At 38.2% G+C, this 19,843-nt stretch overlaps 1 protein-coding gene across 4 annotated transcripts in view; it reads right to left on the bottom strand.

Moving 5' to 3' along the window:
- The window catches only part of LOC101736649 (nephrin), a 257,615-nt gene extending 245,554 nt beyond the window's left edge, over nt 1-12,061 (bottom strand). For 3 of the 4 annotated variants that reach the window (XR_005246160.2, XM_062675693.1, XM_038019716.2), the window contains exon 1: nt 11,784-12,055. The gene's annotated coding sequence lies outside the window, so the exon portion shown is untranslated. Of the gene's footprint in view, nt 1-11,783 lie in introns of all 4 variants that reach the window. The other variant, XM_038019715.2, reaches the window with a different exon arrangement.
- Nucleotides 12,062-19,843: the final 7,782 nt, after the last annotated feature.

The following is a 19,843-nucleotide window of genomic DNA, read 5'->3' as shown; positions in this document are numbered from 1 at the left end:
GTGTTTTCAAATGTGGACGCCACATTGCTGCAATGCGGGAGACGCCTACAAAGTAAAATACAGGGTGATCATTTTCAAACGACATTATTACCTTTTTTACTAAGCACCGTTTAATTAATTGATAAACTATTATTCGTTCGTTCGCAAAATTTCGTAAAGAATATCATCTCTTCTTGTGTTAAGTGGTCACCAAAGAACTTAGCCTTCACAGCGCAATTACCACATGATACCTTCTCTTAGCCCTTTGCACTCGAGAGATGATTCTCGCTGAAAACATTTTTCTGATGCCTCAACTCCAGAGATGATTAATACTGTTGCGCAATGTCTTTACTTGGAATCAAATTTGGACAGATGCCACACCAATAGCGTATGAGAGCTTAATCTTAGGTCTTAAAGTGGACAGTATCATTGACGTTACGACTTTATGGACTCCACTGACCCGTTATCAGAGTGTCGTCAGCTCTTACCCTCATTAATAATAATAATAAAATCATTTATTGCCTTTCACATAAGTTTAGATTAATACAAGTAGATAAATAAAATAAAAGAGAGTTAAAGAGCGGACGGTTAGCGTGGTATGGATATGTGATGCGTAGAGAGAAGATGCATGTGACTAGGTGATGTATGGATATGGTAGTGCAAGGTAGAGGGGGAAGAGTTCGACCGAAGAAGACATGGATCGAGTGTGTGAATGACGATGTGAGAGAGAGAGGAGTGAGTGCTGAAATGAAAATTCGCTGTGCCGACCCCACCTAGTGGGATAAGGTGGAGAAGAAGAAGATAAATAAAAGAAAAGGAAAAAGGAAGGCAAAAGGAATTGGTCCAGCTAATGCTGTTCAAAGCAGACGAATTGATCGAACAACGCTGAATTTTACCGGTTACCGTCCCCTTTAACCCATAGACACAGCACATTGAGTTTCTCGCCGGATCGGTTTCCGATCCGGTGGTAGATTCTGCAAAGCACTACTCCTGCTAGGGCCAATGTTAGCCGCACTCCGGTTTGAGCCCCGTGAGCTCACCTACTAGGTAAGGTTACGCTGAAATAGCCTTTCAAGGCTATCAGTTTAGGTAGGGAAAAAAAACTGATTTTCAGTCACCCCCGTTCCTCTTTGGTTTACTGGGATTCAAGGCTAGGTACGTGTGTACAGACTTAAAACGTGGTATAAACTACAAAAAAAAAAAAATAAGAAAAGCAAAACAAAATTAAATTAAATGGTGAATTTGTGACAAATTAAATTAATATTATTTATAGTTCCTATTGTGTTTTTATTTAATATGGAAGAAACTAATGGATTAATATCAAAAATCCAAGACATTAAATTACTTATCCAGTTCACAGTCCCAACACTAGCTTAGAACAGCAAGGCCTGGCATAGACAAAGTTCATAGCCAATTTCGACTGGTTTTCAAAGACGCAAAAAAAAAACATCCATTACGACTCTATTTAATGTAATTAAATTAACATGTGTCATTATCAGTTAATAGGCTTCGCATTTAAAAAAAACCCACAAAACACAACATCCTGTATTAGCGGCCATTTTGTTATCTGGCTTCACATAATGACAGTTCGAACTTTTAAATTCGTTTTGGGCAAGACCAACGGTGGTAATGCCAAAACGAGGCACGTGCATTGATATTTTATAATTAAGTCTGAATTCACTGGTGGCAGGGTAAACAACTTTTTTACTGGTGGTAGGACCTCTTGTGAGTCCGCGCGGGTAGGTACCACCACCCCGCCTGTTTCTGCCGTGAAGTAGTAATGCGTTTCGGTTTGAAGGGTGGGGAAGCCGTTGTAACTATACTTGAGACCTTAGAACTTATATCTCAAGATGGGTGGCGCATTTACGTTGTAGATGTCTATGGGCTCCAGTAACCACTTAACACCAGGTGGGCTGTGAGATCGTCCACCCATCTAAGCAATAAAAAAAAACTGCGATATATGACTGTAAAGCTCATAAAAACCTAGTTTTCTGTCAGTAGCTTCACCAGCGTGGACTAGACTTTACATCGCGTGGGCAGAAACTCATCTTGAGGCAGTGAGATGAAAGGCACTTTTTAGACACTTTATCAGGGTTAAAACTATTTCTATACCGAATTTCGTCAAAACCGATTGACTAATTTGGACATGAAACGTAACAGATAGCAAAACTATTTTATTTTTGTATATACTGGTATAGATTGAGATGTGTAATTATTTCAATTAAAGAGATCACCAAGGCGAAGTGTTCTAAAGTCAACATTTTACAGTACAACGGCTGTCCCAACCTTCAAACTGAAACAGGTAGGCAGTAATAGAGGGCACGGTGGCTCTAACCCGTAGAGACAGCCCACTGAGTTTCTCGCCGGGTCTTCTCAGTGGGTAGCGATTCCGATCCAGTGGTAGATTCTGCGAAGCACTGCTCTTACTAGGGCTAGTGTTAGCAAATTCTCTTAAATTGAGACTGTGAGCTCACCTACCCTTCTGGGCGTAAATGGAATAGTCTCTTAGCCTCTCAGGCTACCAACGAATAGGCAGGGAAAGAAAAAAGATGGTAGTACCTACTCGTGCGGGCCCAAAGACGTCCTAACACCAGTAGCGAAGGATAACAAATCAAGACTTCAGTTAGATGATCTATGAAACTATCAATCAATCAATAAAAAAAATTTATGCTACATAAATGAAAGTACATACTTGTTGAACGTCAAAAACAATTACCGCCAATTCACAAAAACTAGCCTCCGTCCTGAGAAGAACTGGCAAGAAACTCAGCGGGCATGTCTTTTTTTTTTAATATTAGATATTTTTTTTAAGTATTCATTTTTACAAGAGGTTCTTTTCTGGTGGTAGGATATCTTGTGAGTCCGCGGGGGTAGGTACCATTGCCCTGTTTATTTCTGCCGTGAAGCAGTAATGCGTTTCGGTCTGAAGCGTAGGGCAGCCGTTGTAACTATACTGAGATCTTAGAGCTTATACCTCAAGGTGGGTGACGCATTTACGTTGTAGATGTCTATGGGCTCCAGTAACCACTTGACACCAGGTGGGCTGTGAGCTCGTCCATCCATCTAAGCAATAAAAATAAAGGTATTTTAACGTAACAATTATTGCAATATTGAAATGCCCGGAGCGAGCAACTCATTCCCACTTTGTGCTTAGTATCAAAAACTGCTATTAAATATCTCTAAAGACTGATCGCAGTAATGAAAAAAAAAAGCTTGTACCAAACAAAAACAGCTTGGCTGGGAACACGGAGCCGCTGCAGACCGGTTCCCGAGCCGTTCAAGCTCCACATCCGGTGGCGATCATTCAAACCAGTATCGGTAATTGATTCCTTTTTTTTTTTTGTTGTTAATTCAAAGTAAATTTTATGTTTTTTCTAGCGCATCGACAAACTATATCCGTTGCAAAATCGTCGTAGCTGCTAGTAATCGGACGGCATTTTTTTTTATTGCCCTTGTAGGCTGACGAGCGTACGGCCCACCTGATGGTGAGTGTTTACCGTCGCCAATGGACTTTAGCAATACCAGGAGCAGAGCCAAGCCGCTGCCTACCGCTTAATACTCTTCACAAACCTCGTTTGAAGAAGGATATGTCATAGCGCTCGGGAAACACCGTAGAGGGGAGCTCATTCCATAGCCGGATGGTACGTGGCAAAAAATACCTCTGGAAACGCACTGTCGAATACGCAGTGGTAGATGTAGTTTTTTTTTACACTATCCTCATGCTTCCAGATTTTCCACACATCTTATTAAAATTTGAAGAATGATATTATCGTAATGCTTCCTTCAATGCAAAAGTTAGATGGCCCAAAAATGTTGGTAAAGTTTTGTTTATGACCCCGTAGCTATAGCCCACTGAGTTTCTCGCCGGATCTTCTCAGTGGGTCGCGCTTCCGATCCGGTGGTAGATTCTGCGAAGCACTGCTCTTGCTAGGGCGGTGTTAGCAATTCTCCGGTTTGAGCCCCGCGAGCTCACCTACACAAGCTAGGGTACGCTGAAGTAGCCTCTCAAGGCTATCAGCATAGATAGGAAAAAAAAAAAAAAAAAAAAGCCAGATCTTAAGTGGATCAGGATTTTGATCTGGTGGTAGATTCTGAAGAACTGCTCTTGCTAAAGCTAGTATTAGCAAACTATCTCAGGTTGAGCCCGTGAGCTCACCTACCAGTCCGGCAATAGCTGGAATAGCCTTAGACTATTAGCAGATGGGTAGGGAAAATGCGAATGAACCCAATATCTTTAAGTAGTTTAGGTTATAGACAATTAATTATCATTTCAATTCCAAAGTGCGATACTAAATTTTTCGTAACTAGATGATGATGGTTTTTTTTTGATAACGCCATCTTGTTGTGTCTTTAAACGGTTAGTTGCCCTCAATTAAGAAAAATAGTATTATTATTCACCAATAGATGTCGGGAAGAGTTGATTAGTGCAAACACGAATAAAACAACATTTTCTGAAAATAAATCGTAGCTAGATCGATTTATCGCCCCCGAAATCCCCTGTATGAAAATCGTTGGAGCCGTTTCCGAGATTCAGATTATATATGAATTGTATTAATATACAAGAATTGTTCGTTTAAAGGTATAAGATTAGACTACTGAAAAGATCACACATGTAGGTGAATAACAACATTCTATTAAACACGTTTGTAAGCATTTGTACCCTGATGCGATAGTCGCATCACTGAATAGTCAAAAAAGAGATCACTCTCCTCTTAGCTATCTATCTCTTTCTCCGCTTCCTTCTTCTAAACCACGTTACGATACGATTTTCTCTAATCGTAAAAGCAAAAAAACGTTGTGTAGATAAATTTTAAATGTCCTGAAAAAAAGTTGCTATGCTCAAGCATCGTCTGAAGACAGACATGTCACATGGACAACACCATAACAAAAATTAGATAACGCAAGCCAAATCTTCAGAGTTCGTTAATTCGAGAAAAATTTCGTTATCGTGTTGTATCGTTGTACATAACTACATATACTGAGACCTTAGAACTTAAATCTCAAGATGGGTGGCGCATTTACGTTGTAGATGTCTATGGGCCCCAGTAACCACTTAACACCAGGTAGGCTGTGAGCTCGTCCACACATCTAAGCATTAAAAAAATATTGTAGAAATACCGTGGTTTTCTTTTCGTGTTAAAGAGCGACCGTGTTATAAAATACCGCGTTATAGGAAAGTTATTTGTACTGTACTTTCAATTCAAGCTTCGATCCCTCGTAATCACTAACACATGCTGAATCTGATAGCTGATGTATTAAAAAAGGCGATCCTATTATTTATACTTATACTGTACTAGCAGCCCGCTCCGGCTCCGCTCGGGTCTTTAACAAACACTTCAACGATATTTGACATGGTTTATTTGTAAAATAAAAGAACACTTATTGCGGCATAACTATAATAGTTAGACATATGCTGTCGCGACACTTTTTGTGAATAATAATGCGTTCTACAAAGTCGTAGTACATTCATAAGTTTATTCTATCATCAATAGTTTGCGCAGGGCATGCGATGTAAAGAATATTTTAAGTAATTTTTATACACCTTGGGTTACATTATTGGTCTTTTAGTAAGGATCCCTAATTTTTTCAAAAAAGATTATAGCGTATGTCACTCGGGAATAGTGTAGCTTCCAAACAGTGAAAGAATTTTTCAAATCGGTTCAGTAGTTTCGGAGCCTATTCAATACAAACAAACAAATCTTTCCTCTTTATAATATTAATAAGTATAGATATACATATTATACTATACTTGAACATAAATACGAACCCAGCACGTAACATGAGCCCATATTAATGGTTGCCGATAACTGTATACGCCCACTCCGACATTCAAAAACTATGTCGCACAGATAGAGTTAATGGATAGATAATTCCTCAGATGAACTCCGAGCCCACCTGGCAATCGACGTCTACCAAAGCCATGTGTTTAATGCGAGTTTTTTAACGTTCTCGATCGCGTAAAAGTTAACTCAAATTTGTGTCGCGTTAGAACAGCGCTCCTACACTCTATTCCGGCCTTTCTCAAAGTGGTCGATAACGCCCCCTTGTGAGCGCTGCAGGCTTAAAGGGGGGCGGTAAGAGACCCAGAAAAAAAAGGGTGTGTTGTGTAGAGGCTTGGAAGACGATTTGTAATTTCATTTAGGAGGACTCTTAGACACCGACTGAGCTCTCGCTTGAGTGGTGTTTAAGTAACAGAAAAAAAAATGGGGCGATAAAAAATAATTATTAGTCTCAAAGTGGACAGTAGACAAAATAAGTTTGGGAGCCTCTGTTCTATTCCAATTACGAAGTCCCATGAGACAGATGTTATTGTTATGTTATTGTGTGTGTGAATTAATTGTATAATGATTTAGATTGTTTTTTTTTAATTGCTTAGTTGGGTGGACGAGCTCACAACCCACCTGGTGTTGAGTGGTTACTGGAGCCCATAGACATTCACAACGCAAATGCGCCACCCACCTTGAGATATAAGTTCTAAGGTTTCAAGTATAGTTACAACGGGTGCCCCGCCCTTCTAACCGAAACCTATTACTGCTTCACGGCAGAAATAGGCAGGGTGGTGATACCTACCCATGCGGACTCATAAGACCTTTTACCACCAATAATTTATTATAATTATAGTTTAGTTTTTTTACAAATTGCCTACTATTCATGCCTCTCTGACGAAGCCCATTGTAATTGTTATTTTGACTCCGAGGAAGGTTTCTGTTAAAGTACCATCAACGTGCGATAGATGGCGCTGACTGGCTAATAGAGTCTAATGTTTCATAAAGGTCCACCCAGTTTTAGCTACAACAACAACACACTTATTTATCACTATATGTAATTACCATCATGAGTAACATTGCGTCACACCAATTCATTATATACATATATGTATATAATTAACATTATAATTATGTATATAGTTGAAGATGTAATACTTAAGATCCATTATTTCATCTGTTTCTCAACACTCAGTGGTTTTAGCCCCGGTCACCGTCCTCGTCGAACCCGTCGCTTGCGACGAAGGGCTCGACGAGCGAATTAACCCATAGACACAGCCCACTGCGTTCCTCACCGGATCTTCTCAGTGGGTCGCGTTTCTGATCCGGTATATTCTGCGAAGCACTACTCTTGCTGGGGTCAGTGTTAGCATCACTCCGGTTTGAGCCCCGTGAGCTCACCTACTAGTTAAGGTTACGCTGAAATAGCCTCTCAAGGCTATCAGCTTAGGAAGGAAAAAAAGGGTGCGTGTACTTATGTACGCGCGTAAGAAGTTATACTTTATTTTTATTATTATTTGTTGTTTTTTTTTATTTATATTTTAATCAATTTGAAAAAAAAAATCGATTAAACAACATCCTCAAACACGCATATTGGACATCCGTTTTCTTGACATCGTATACATTCGGTAATTCTCGGTACGATTCGGAAAGTTCACCTGCGACTATATTCAGACTCGCCAAGTTACGTCGGTCGTATGATAATGAGCGATTTAGTAGGCAACTTCATTCTGTTAATTCTGTGTCACGGTGCGCGCGCATCGTAAAATTTCACTCTCATAAAATTTTTCATAACGCGCCTAAAGAAGTATATCTTCAAAAAAGTGGTTTTGTTGACGAAAGAATATAAATCCAGAGATTTAAGTCATCGAATTTCACTTATTTGAGTCGTCTATTATCAAAGGTGGCAATCTGTGCATTTGGACAAAAAAATGTTATTGATATGTCAATACAGATTGATTTGAATATAATCGTCTCCTTCAAAGAATACGGTTCAAAACCTGCATTAAATAAAGGTTAATAGTTAACCTGTTATTTATCTAAGATGTCGTTCCGAAGAGTTTTGTGACTGCCAATGGAATACAAAGTCAATAATTCGTTTTTCTGATTTACCAATAATTATCCAAAAGTCAGATTGCCGGCTTTGATAATAGTCGACTCATTTATACTCTTAGTCGATTGAAATGATTTAAACCTAAATTTTTTTTTGGATAAAATTAGAATTAATGATTTCATTGAAATTTCCGTTCGCTTCGTCATCCAGGAAGATTGAGAATGGCATTTCGCATGTCACTTCGTTACAATTTCCTGTGACGTCAGATTGTCTTTTTGGATTTGGCATGTTTTTATCACCTGGCATATCTGTCAATGACGCGTCAGGCAAGTTACAGAATGTGGGACTTGTGACAGGACTCTCAGCTTGTGGTGGTATTGTGAGCCTACTTAAGTCTGTACCACCACCGTGCCTATTTCAACCACGACACAGTTCTGCATTACAATACCACGTGCATTAATAGTTTAAAATTTAGATAAAAATCTACGACTGGAAAGCCCTTCAATTATTTATGCAATTATTTCTATATATGAATTTATATATGAATATAAATATGAATTTGTTCCATGGGGAGTGCTCTGAGGAATTGTTTGAGATGATTCCATCATCTCGTTTTTATCACCGCACCGCCCGCCACCGGAGTAGAGATCGTCCACACTAACTGGAGCCACTGCGTTCATCAACAGTGCGTTTCCAGAGATCTTTTTTGCCACGTACCATCCGGCTTTGGAATGAGCTCTCTCCTCCACGATGTTTCCCGAGCGTTATGACATATCCTTCTTCAAAGCGGCTCTGCCCCTGACATTTATGATGTCCATGGGCTACAGTAACCACTCACCATCAGGTGGGCCGTATGCTCGTCTGCCTACAAGCACAATAAAATTAAATAAATAAAATATTAATTATAAAAAATTATTGTGACGTCCTAAAATTTCCAAAAACAAAACGATCTTGAATTATCATTGTAAGCTCAAAAGCTCAAAGTATCTTTAGTTCGCATTTCTCAACCTTTAAGAGGTCAAACAGCGAGGGGAAAATGTCAAGTGTCTGTTAAATAAATATTGATATACTTGTTTCTGTCGTAAAATATCGAGTTCCGAAATGTTTCTTTCTTTGTTTATAGAAATAGATACATAAAAAAATTGCATTTTACTCCAGAAAATATTATATCGAGACATACATATCGGGGAGTCAAAGGCTCTTTTTTTTATTGCTTAGCTGGGTGGACGAGCTCACAGCCCACCTGGTGTTAAGTGGTTACTGGAGCCCTTGGACATCTACAACGTAAATGCGGCACCCACCTTGAGATATAAGTTTTAAGATCTCAGTATAGTTACAGCGGCTGCCCCACCCTTCAAACCGAAACGTATTACTGCTTCACGACAGAAATAGGCGGGGCGGTGGTACCTAACCGCGCGGACTTACAAGAGGTCCTACCACCAGACAAAAGAAAGTCGAAAAAAAAAAGTTGAAAGAAAGTCGAAAAGTTGAAAAAATTGAAAATAAATTTCAATAAATTTTATTGATTTTATTGTAAAAAAAAGTGTGGTGTGCATGGTATCAGTAATTATAAATATTTTATGAACAGATATGAGTAGAAGGGTTATTTCGATAATATCCTTAAAAACACACCACGCTTTTTTACAATAAAATCATTTTTTCTTACACTATTTATAATTCAAATTTATTAAAATTTATTTCCTATTCTTAGTTGGGTTTTCTATAAAAGCGTATTTTTTTGTTTTTTTAAACTATTATTTATTTTTCATTTTTTAGTTGAATTTCAATTTTTTCAATTATCTTTTTTAATTATTAAATTGTCATCTGTCCTTATTAAGTATGCCAAATTTCGAGTTAATCCCACGTTTTGAAGGGGGTCAAAATCATGTTCAAAGATTCCGTTACATACTAACATACATACGTCTGAAGCTAATAAAAGCGTATTAAAAACAAAAAAACCTATACTGTACAGTCATTAAAACTAATTTTACGAAATCATTTCGCGTTTTTTTACTGTCATCAGATTCTTTACGAAATTTTGAGTACTTTACAATTTGAATCGTCAACGAGATTAAAAAGTAAAAGTGATTTTAATTAGATACACGATACGCTGCAAAAATACTGTAAAATACTTCAAATTAATCCGTAAAAATGTAGATATGTTTTAAAGTATTTCTTGCCTTCGATGTATTTAAAGATACTAGTGGTCCCTCAGTAGTCGAAATCCGATTGAATTTGAACATGATTAAAGTTATATTCTCAAAGACAATTATACTTCTATAATCAGAGATTTAGCCAAGACTACACTTTAGGCAAATAATATTAAAAACAAACAATATTAATCTATTTTCAATTTGACCACAGACTTTAAACAATAACAAAAGTTTGACAATAAACACAGAATTCAAATGTATTTATATGTGATGTGTCAAATACATGGTATATAGTGTGTGTAATGTTTTTATTATTGACAAGCCGCAGTCGCCCGCTTCGCTGGGCATTTAAAATTAACATTATTATTTATTGTCATTATTATAAGGGAGTTCAACATTCATATAAATATTAGTCTATCCATTAAGTACATGTATTTTCTACATGGATACCAAGTTCCAAGTCAATCGGATGCATGGTTCAGACATCCGTAAAAACTACTGTAGATTTATATATTAGTATAGATTTAATGTATTTTTAAGGCGTACTAAAAAAAAATTAGCTTTCTGCACTCCTTCTCTATATTGTGTATAAGTGTGGGAAATTTCATACTTCTCCGTCCGCGCAATTTTCGTAAATAGAGCTACAAATTTTTTTCTTCACATATTATTATATAGATTAATATTAATACGTGAAGCAAAAACTTTGTATCCCTTTTTACGAAAATTGCGCGGACGGAGGAGTATGAAATTTTCCACACTTATAGAGAATATAGAGAAGAAGTGCACAATGCTAATATTTTTTTTTAAATAACGCATAAAAGATACATTAAATCAATAAAGAAAACATTACACACACTACATACCATGTATTTGACGCACACACGCATGCATACTATTTATTGTCAAACTTTTGTTCTTGACGTCTGTTGTCAAATTGAGAATAGATTAAATATTGTTTGTCTTTGTTAATATTTTTTATAGTGTAGTCTTGGCGAAATTTGTGATTATAGAAGTATAAAATACAATCATAATAGTGTACAAAATTACAATTCCAATTAATTATAGTCGAATTTCGACTACTGCGGGACCTCTAGTATAGATTAATTGTATTTGGAAGCTAAGACCTTGTTAAATAATGTTAAGCGTAGGTCTGTGCGTTGGTATAGACATGTCCTACCCTTCAAACCACTCCTACGCGAAGGAAACAGGCTAGGAGATACCTACCAATTTCTCAACGACTCACAATACAACTCTATGTAATTGCTTTGAGTAATCCTAATCAGTAATCTAGTAATCCTATCCTAATTAGACCTTACAATCGTCGACTGTTAGATTAATCATAAATTTAAAAAATAAAAGAGTAGAGAGGAAATTATTTTTGGAAATTCGAGTCTTCGTTTTATTACACCAAATAGAAGGACGAGGCATCTGTCCATGGACATCATCGCATAACATTACAAAAACTAGCTTGAACTTTAAGGATAACATCTGAGAAAGGACTTTTTCGAAGACATTAATTTATGTACTAAAAAAATCTATTTGAAATAAATAAAGCAAATATCTTGGTAGACTGGCGCATGGTACATTTAATGATAAGCGATCACTAATAAGAACCGTATGAAGCCTCATTTGCCGTCTTATTTATTTAGAAGTCGATCAGATATAATTAAACACCTACGCATTCTAACGCGAAACGGAGCTTTTCCGAAAGCTCGCGAATGTCAATACCCGCTTCGGTTATCACGTTGTGCATTCAAAAAAAAAAGCTTCGATATTAACTGTAATGAGATATTTTTCAGTAACTTAATCATAACTTGACAAGATCTTACTTACACATAATGTTTCTCGAGAAATTCACTCAACACTAACACAGAACACAGATGTAACACAGAGAATATTATAATTTAAATATAAATGAATATCGAAACACTAACACTGCAACCTGTTCACGATCCCACGACAATCGGAAATCGGGTCTCTATTAAAAAAAAACCGGTTTTTTTTTCTCTCATTAAAATCTCCATTCATAAACACTGTAATCCGTAACTACGCCACAGGTAGGGACGCGCGGGAGGGACACGTGCGCTCTCTCTGGTGGTCGAGCGAGGAGTGAGGACGCGCCTTCGGAGGCTGCGCATAGAGGGGGGGGGAGGGATCACCAGCCATGCCCGGGCAGAGGTCTGTCGTAGCTAACGGAGACCGGTCGCATCGGCATACGGCTGGCATTTATTGATTACCGAAACACTATCTTGTGCGTTTTAAAATGTATCCCCAATTATTATTATTATTTATTATTTCACAGTTTTCCCCTTTCTCAGTTCAGTCTGTCGACAGAGCCGGTGGAACTGTATATACAGGCTTTTGGCCAAGTAATATACACTGGCTGTGAGTTTGATATGCTAGTTTTTATTACGTGTCGTATGTTTGGTTTTGTTCAATTTTTTTTTTATTGATTAGATGGGTGGACGAGCTCACAGCCCACCTGGTGTTAAGTGGTTGAAGCCCATAGACATCTACAACGTAAATGCCACCCACCTTGAGATATAAGTTCTAAGATCTCAACTATAGTTAAAGTTTTATTACGAGATTTTTTTCTTGTTACCCTCGTAGGCAGACAAGCACATGGCTTACCTGATGGTGAGTGGTTACCGTCGCCCATGGACTTCAGCAATGCTAGGGGCAGAACCAAGCCGCTGCCTACCCTTACATACTCAAAGAAGTATTCAAATGAATTGAGTAAATAGGTAGTATATATATCTATACTAATATATTAATCTACAGTGGTTTTTACGGATGTTCCGTTATAACTACTGAACCATGCATCCGATTGATTTGAAACTTGGTATCCATTTATAAAATACATGTGCTTAACGGATAGACTAATGTTTATATGAGTCCCTAATAATAATGATTATAAATAATAACATTAATTTTAAATACCCAGCGAAGCGGGCTAGTATGGCTAGTATTTTACATATTTATTTGGACCCTTACGAATTGGCAAGCTCTAAATACATTTAAAGAGGAGATTTACAAGTTAATGCAATTGACGATGACATTCAAACTATTGAGATCAATAATTAAAGTACCCAGTACCCAGTGACATGTGTCTAGCAGCTAGTTTTGCCATTATCCATGTTATTACCACTCTCCATTCAGGCATGTTGCATACGTGGTTCGAAGATTAGATGAAACTAACATTGCGATCTGAAAAACGATTTATTTTTTCGCCCTTATAGGCAGATGACCCATCTGATTGTGAGCGGTTACCGCGGCTCATGGAAATCAGCAATTCCAAAGGCACAGCTACGGCATACTCAACGCTGACCTTATTTGAATCGTTACGTATGTAATTAAAATTGATTACTTTAAATCGAATAAAAGTTAAGATAAAACCATAAGCACTATCGATCGATATAGATAATGAACTAGCTTACGACCCAGACGATGTTAAGCTGATACCTAAAAACCGATACGCAAGGTTATAATTAATGTCAAACACATTATTTTCGAATTTCGAATGTAAATCTTAAGGTTGACGTAATTAGATCGTGAATCCATTATTTGAGGATTTCGAACCGTGATTGTTTCTAATATATTATTGATAATATGAAACCGCTTTACAGGTAAGATTGTCATAAATAATTCATTTAAATATTGCATACATAAAGAACGCTAGAACACTGAGAGGGAAGGTTTTTTTTATATTGCTTAGATGAGCGGACGAGCTCACAGCCCGCCTGGTGTTAAGTGGTTACTGGAGCATCTACAACGTAAATGCGCTATCCACCTTGAGATATAAGTTATAAGATCTCAAGTATTGTTACAACGGCTGCCCCGCCCTTCAAACCGAAACGCATTACTGCTTCAAGGCAGAAATAAGCAGGGTGGTGGTTATAATAATAATAATAGGTTTTAACGGATCCGAATTAAGAAAATTTTGTTTTTGTTTGTTCCCTACCTAAGGGACCATTCGAACTACGCCCAGACGGACTGCTAACACTGGCCCTAGCAAGAGTTGTGCTCCGCTGAATATACCACCGGATCGGAATCGCGACCCACTGAGAAGATCCGGCGAGAAACTCAGTAGGCTGTGTTTTTATTTTTTATTTATTGCCTTTGTAGGCAGACGAGCGAACGGCCCACCTGATGGTAAGTGGTTACCGTCGCCTATGGACTTCAGCAATGCCAGGAGCAGAGCCAAGCCGCTGCCTACCGCTTAATACTCTCCACAAGCCTCGTTTGAATAAGGGTTAAGTTCGCGTAGGAGCGAATTTGAAATACATCACACATAATTTATTGTACCAACTATGTTATATAGAAAGAAACTTGTAATAAACCACTTCACACTACGTAAGCCGTTGGTTACCCTATGCAATACATAGACGCAGCCAAGCCCCTCTCTGTAACTGAAAGCTTCTAAGCTCGTTTTGAATACCATGTTGCTCAGAGATACAAGCCGCGTCAAGCCCACCAGCTACAGAAAGAACCAGATAATAATAGAACCAGAAGTCGTCGTGGCCTAAAGGATAAGACGTCCGGTACATTCGTATCGAGCGATGCAACGGTGTTCGAATCCCGCAGGTGGGTACCAATTTTTCTAATGAAATGGTTACTTGAGAAATCCTCACGATTGACTTCCACGGTGAAGGAATAACATCGTGTAATAAAAATCAAACCTGCAAAAATTATAATTTACGTAATTATGTACTGGTGATAGGACCTCTTGTGAGTCCGCGCGGATAGGTATCACCGCCCCGCCTATTTCTGCCGTGAAGCAGTAATGCGTTTCGGTTTGAAAAGTGGGGCAGCCGTTGTAACTATACTGAGAACTTAGAACTTATATCTCAAGGTGGGTGGCGCATTTACATTGTAGATGTCTATGGGTTCCAGTAACCACTTAACACCACCACTTGGGCTGTGAGATCGTCCACGCATCTAAGCAATAAAAAAGGACTCATGGTCTACTCATCGCTAAACTGGTGGTAAGACGCATTTTAAACCCCCACAGTAAATACCACCACCCAGCGTATTTTCAACGCGTGCAATAACAATACAATACAACAACAATAGCAATGTTTTCCGTTTGAATTGGCTTGTACTATAGAACGTTGACTTAAAATTTAATGTCTGAAGGTGGGTGGCGGATTTTACATTGTTGATATCTCCGACAATCACTTAACACCAGGCGAGCTGTGAAATCGTTTACTCGACGAAGCCAAAAAAAAAATTTTTGATTAAATAAACACAAAATTTTGCTATCCAAAAACCAGCAATACGAATTAAAATAAATTAACATTTCTAATCAATTAAGCTATTGATTTATTTCCAACTGATATGTGGTGTATTCCCACGCGTTCTGTTTTTTTTTAAATAAAAAGTGCCAGAGAATCAATTAGCATAATGGACGTTTTAATATTTTTCTAATACCTTTTTAATATATGTTTCGTTAGATACATAATATCTACCCACAGCAATGATACTGAATGACGCTCTGACAAGAGTGATGCGACAAAGAATGGTGTTATTCATACGAGATTACGAGCACTGCTATTGTATTTTTTATTGCTTAGATGGGTGGACGAGCTCACAGCTTACCTGGTATTAAGTGGTTACTGAAGTCCATAGACATCTACAACGTAAATGCACCACCCACCTTGAGATATAAGTTCTAAGGTCACAAGTGCAGTTACAACGGCTGCCCCACCCTTCAAACCGAAAATCATTACTGCTTCACGACAGAAACAGGCAGGGTGGTGGTACCTACCCGTGCGAGCTCACAGGACGTCCTACCACCTTCCACCTCACAATACATCCAGACGTTCTCGCTATCACCAGCTCCAGTCACCATAGGACTTCGGTTGGACCAACAATACAAAAGCAAAGTTAAACATTATTATAGCACATTTATGATTGGTACTATTAAAGTATTTTGTGACTTTATTAGCAGAAAAGCCTCACGCGCCTTTCTCAAGACGTAGTCTCCCGGTAGGAATTGGAAGAAGAGGAGGACTTTGGTCTTTCTCTTCTCCCTCTTCGTCTCTGGAAGCGCCGGACATAACCCGGTCTGTTACCCCTCTCGACCGTTAAAAAAAAGGGTGTTCATGGTACAATGAACCAGCTCAGCTCTGCCACGAAGCAGTCTTGACTTCCGTGTTGTACAGTGGTAGTAGCAGTAGCAGGTTGAATTCGTCGTGGCCTAAGAGAATCGAGTGCTAGTCATATTAACCGTGGAAGATTTTTTTATTAATAACTCTGAGATATTAATGAAAAATGTATTTAAATTAATTTAAATTCAATTGGGTTTGTTATTTAAATGCAGTTATAAGTAATGCCCAATATTTATATTTAAAATTATACAATAACTTATGTTTGACTCGATCGGGCTGTGGTTGACGCGCTCGTCTGCTCGACCGGAGGTCGCGAGTTCGATTCCCAAATCAGGGAAACATTATATATTATAATATATAACCGGATCATCAGTATATATTTCCCTTAGTACACGGAGTCATAATTAGAGACCAGATGTCCGTGTGTGACCTATCACCAGTTATTATTGTATTATAAACAGCTCACCGTTGCTTGAAGACACCTGTTCCTGATAAAAAGATAGCGTATAAACAAAAAAAAACAACCCAACAAAACCTCTCGAAATCAAATGTGTTCACGTACAACTTAAAAACACAATCCGAACCGACTCGGATGTGCTATTTTGGACTTTATCTTAATGGATAAAGAGCGAAGGTCACTCCGTATAGATGTATACGTAAGTTTGTATTTTAAACCCGAACCTTTGAGCACAAAAACGGGTTACGTTTGAGCACAAAAAAAACGGGGCAACGTCGCTACCATTTCATTATCGGTTGTCAGATAACTAGTTATGGATTTAGGGCAGGCGATCGAGCTAAATTATCCAAGCCCGGGAGTCGAGGCGTGACGCCGAAAGACCTGTGTGCTTAGTGCGAGTTTTTTAACGTTCTCGATAGCGTAAAAGTTAACTCAATTTTGTATGCAATTGGATCGTCTGCCTACGTTTGCCGCTAGGGGCGCTGTTCAAACTGCATACAAAATTGTGTTAACCTTTACGCTATCGAGGACGTTAAAAAACTCGCACTAAGAACACTATTTTGTATGGAGTTGGATTGTTTGCCTACGTTTGCCGCTAGGGGCGCTGTTCAAACTGCATACAAAATTGTTTTAACTTTTACGCTATCGAGAACGTTTAAAAACTCGCATTAAGCACACTGAACTGTGTTCTGATTTTTTTTTTTTTTATTGCTTAGATGAGTGGACGAGCTCACAGCCCACCTGGTGTTAAGTGGTTAGTGGAGCCCATAGACATCTACAACGTAAATGCGCCACCCACCTTGAGATATAAGTTCTAAGGTCTCAATTATAGTTACAACGGCTGCCCCACCCTTCAAACCGAAACGCATTACTGCTTCACGGCAGAAATAGGCAGGGTGGTGGTACCTACCCGTGCGGACTCACAAGAGGTCCTACCGCCAGTAATTACGCAAATTATAATTTTGCGGGTAAGATTTTTATTACACGATGCTATTCCTTCACCGTGGAAGTCAATCGTGAACATTTGTTGAGTACGTATTTCATTAGAAAAATTCGTACCCGCCTGCGGGATTCGAACACCGGTGCATCGCTCAACACGAATGCACCGGACGTCTTATCCTTTAGGCCACGACGACTTAAATGTGCTAAGCTGAAACAGTTTGCGAATGAGCAAAATCTTAGACATTAATTGCCGTCATAATATTTATTCGTACAATGTGGTAGGCGAAGTCAATGTCCCCTTGAAACTATAGCTTATGCTAAGTATGATATGCTATGATATGATATGCTAATCTGATGCTAAGTATGATATTTTTAACTTCTCGATCGCGTAAAAGTATTGAGTTTGTGCGCAAATTAGTATGGAGTTTGAATGGAGGTTCCCTTGATTTGCCGCTAGGGGCGCTGTTTCTAGTCCATACAAATTTTAGTTAACTTTAACGCAATCGAGAAGTTAAAACACTCGCATTTAGCACACTGGGTGTTGTCTAGTGGACAGTCATCAGTGAGTGTGTGACGCGTACAAACTTAGCGTGCGTGTTTTATTTATTGCTTAGATGGGTGAACGAGCCCACCTAGTGTTAAGTGGTTACTGGAGCCCATAGACATCTACAACGTAAATGCGCCACCCACCTTGAGATATAAGTTCTAAGGTCTCAGTATAGTTACAACGGCTGCCCCGCCCTTCAAACCGAAACGCATTACTGCTTCGCGGCGGAAATAGGCGGGGCGGTGGTACCCACCCGCGCGGACTCACAAGAGGTCCTACCGCCAGTAATTACGCAAATTATAATTTTGCGGGTAAGATTTTTATTACACGATGCTATTCCTTCACCGTGGAAGTCAATCGTGAAAATTTATTAAGTACGTATTTCATTAAAAAAATTCGTACCCGCCTGCGGGATTCGAACACCGGTGCATCGCTCAACACGAATGCACCGGACGTCTTATCCTTTAGGCCACGACGACTTAAATGTGCTAAGCTGAAACAGTTTGCGAATGAGCAAAATCTTAGACATTAATTGCCGTCATAATATTTATTCGTACAATGTGGTAGGCGAAGTCAATGTCCCCTTGAAACTATAGCTTAAATGACCAAAGCTTTAAGACCTCTCTGTCCGTTACCCTACACCCATTCTAACGGGGTCCGAAGATATTGGTAATTTACTCTATACAGCCAGTTTACTTTGATCCACGCACGAAATAAATCGTTAGGCTTTCGGGGCTTATTTTATCTGGCCTGTTTTGCGTGTATCAAGCGTAGGAGTTCTAATATCAAATTTACTCATAAAAACTATTTTACAAAAATATTGATTAACTTTAATATTAATTTTGATCACAATCTCTTGATTGATATACGCAGTGTTTGATAATATAAAGAAATGTTTGTGTTTTAATTCGATATTTATTTACGTCGACATAAAATAATTGAATTTAAAGACATCTGATTGTGAAAGTGAATTTGTAAGTCAGACAATGCTCTCTGAGTAATAACATATCTATATATTAATACGTGAAGCAAAAACTTTGTATCCCTTTTTACGACAATTGCGCGGACGGAGGAGTATGAAATTTTCCACACTTATCGAGAATTTTGTTTTTTTTTTTTAAAACAATCACGCCACGTTAACTGGTCCCGTGATAAGTTCGTAAAGAACTTGTGTTACAGGTACCAGATATCGGCGGGATTCGAACCCGCGACCCCCTTGGGTAGTGACCATGTCACTTACCACTACACCAGACGGCCGTTAAATAAGAATATAGAGAAGAAGTGCACAATGCTAATTTTTTTTTAAAAAAATACGTAAATGATACATTAAATCAATAAAGAAAACATTACACACACTACATATCATGTATTTGACGCACACACGCATGCATACTATTTATTGTCAAACTTTTGTTCTTGACTTCTGTTGTCAAAATGAGAATAGATTAAATATTGTTTGTCTTTGTTAATATTTTTTATAGTGTAGTCATGGTGAAATTTGTGATTATAGAAGTATAAAATACAATCATAATAGTGTACAAACTTACAATTCCAATTAATTAAAGTCGAATTTCGACTACTGCGGGACCTCTAGTTTAATTAATTGCTTAATCTCAACTATGAGGACACTGAAATTTTGTTAAATAACTTTTAATGTTTTTGACTACCCCCCACACGCACCCTCTTACACTCACTCATGTTCAGACTCATTACACTCAGAGGGTACATTAATACATTCATTTTAATATTTTTTGTAAATTGTTATATTTTTAAGCTCACATATTGTCACTTTGCAATGCAATCCATGAATTTCAGTTTGATTCTTGTCTATTAATTT

The sequence above is a fragment of the Bombyx mori genome, chromosome 24 (genome assembly GCF_030269925.1).
Source record: "Bombyx mori chromosome 24, ASM3026992v2".
Classification (NCBI taxonomy): Eukaryota; Metazoa; Arthropoda; class Insecta; order Lepidoptera; family Bombycidae; genus Bombyx; species Bombyx mori.
Note: the sequence above shows the minus strand (reverse complement) of the source record. Positions and strands in the feature narration are given on the sequence as shown.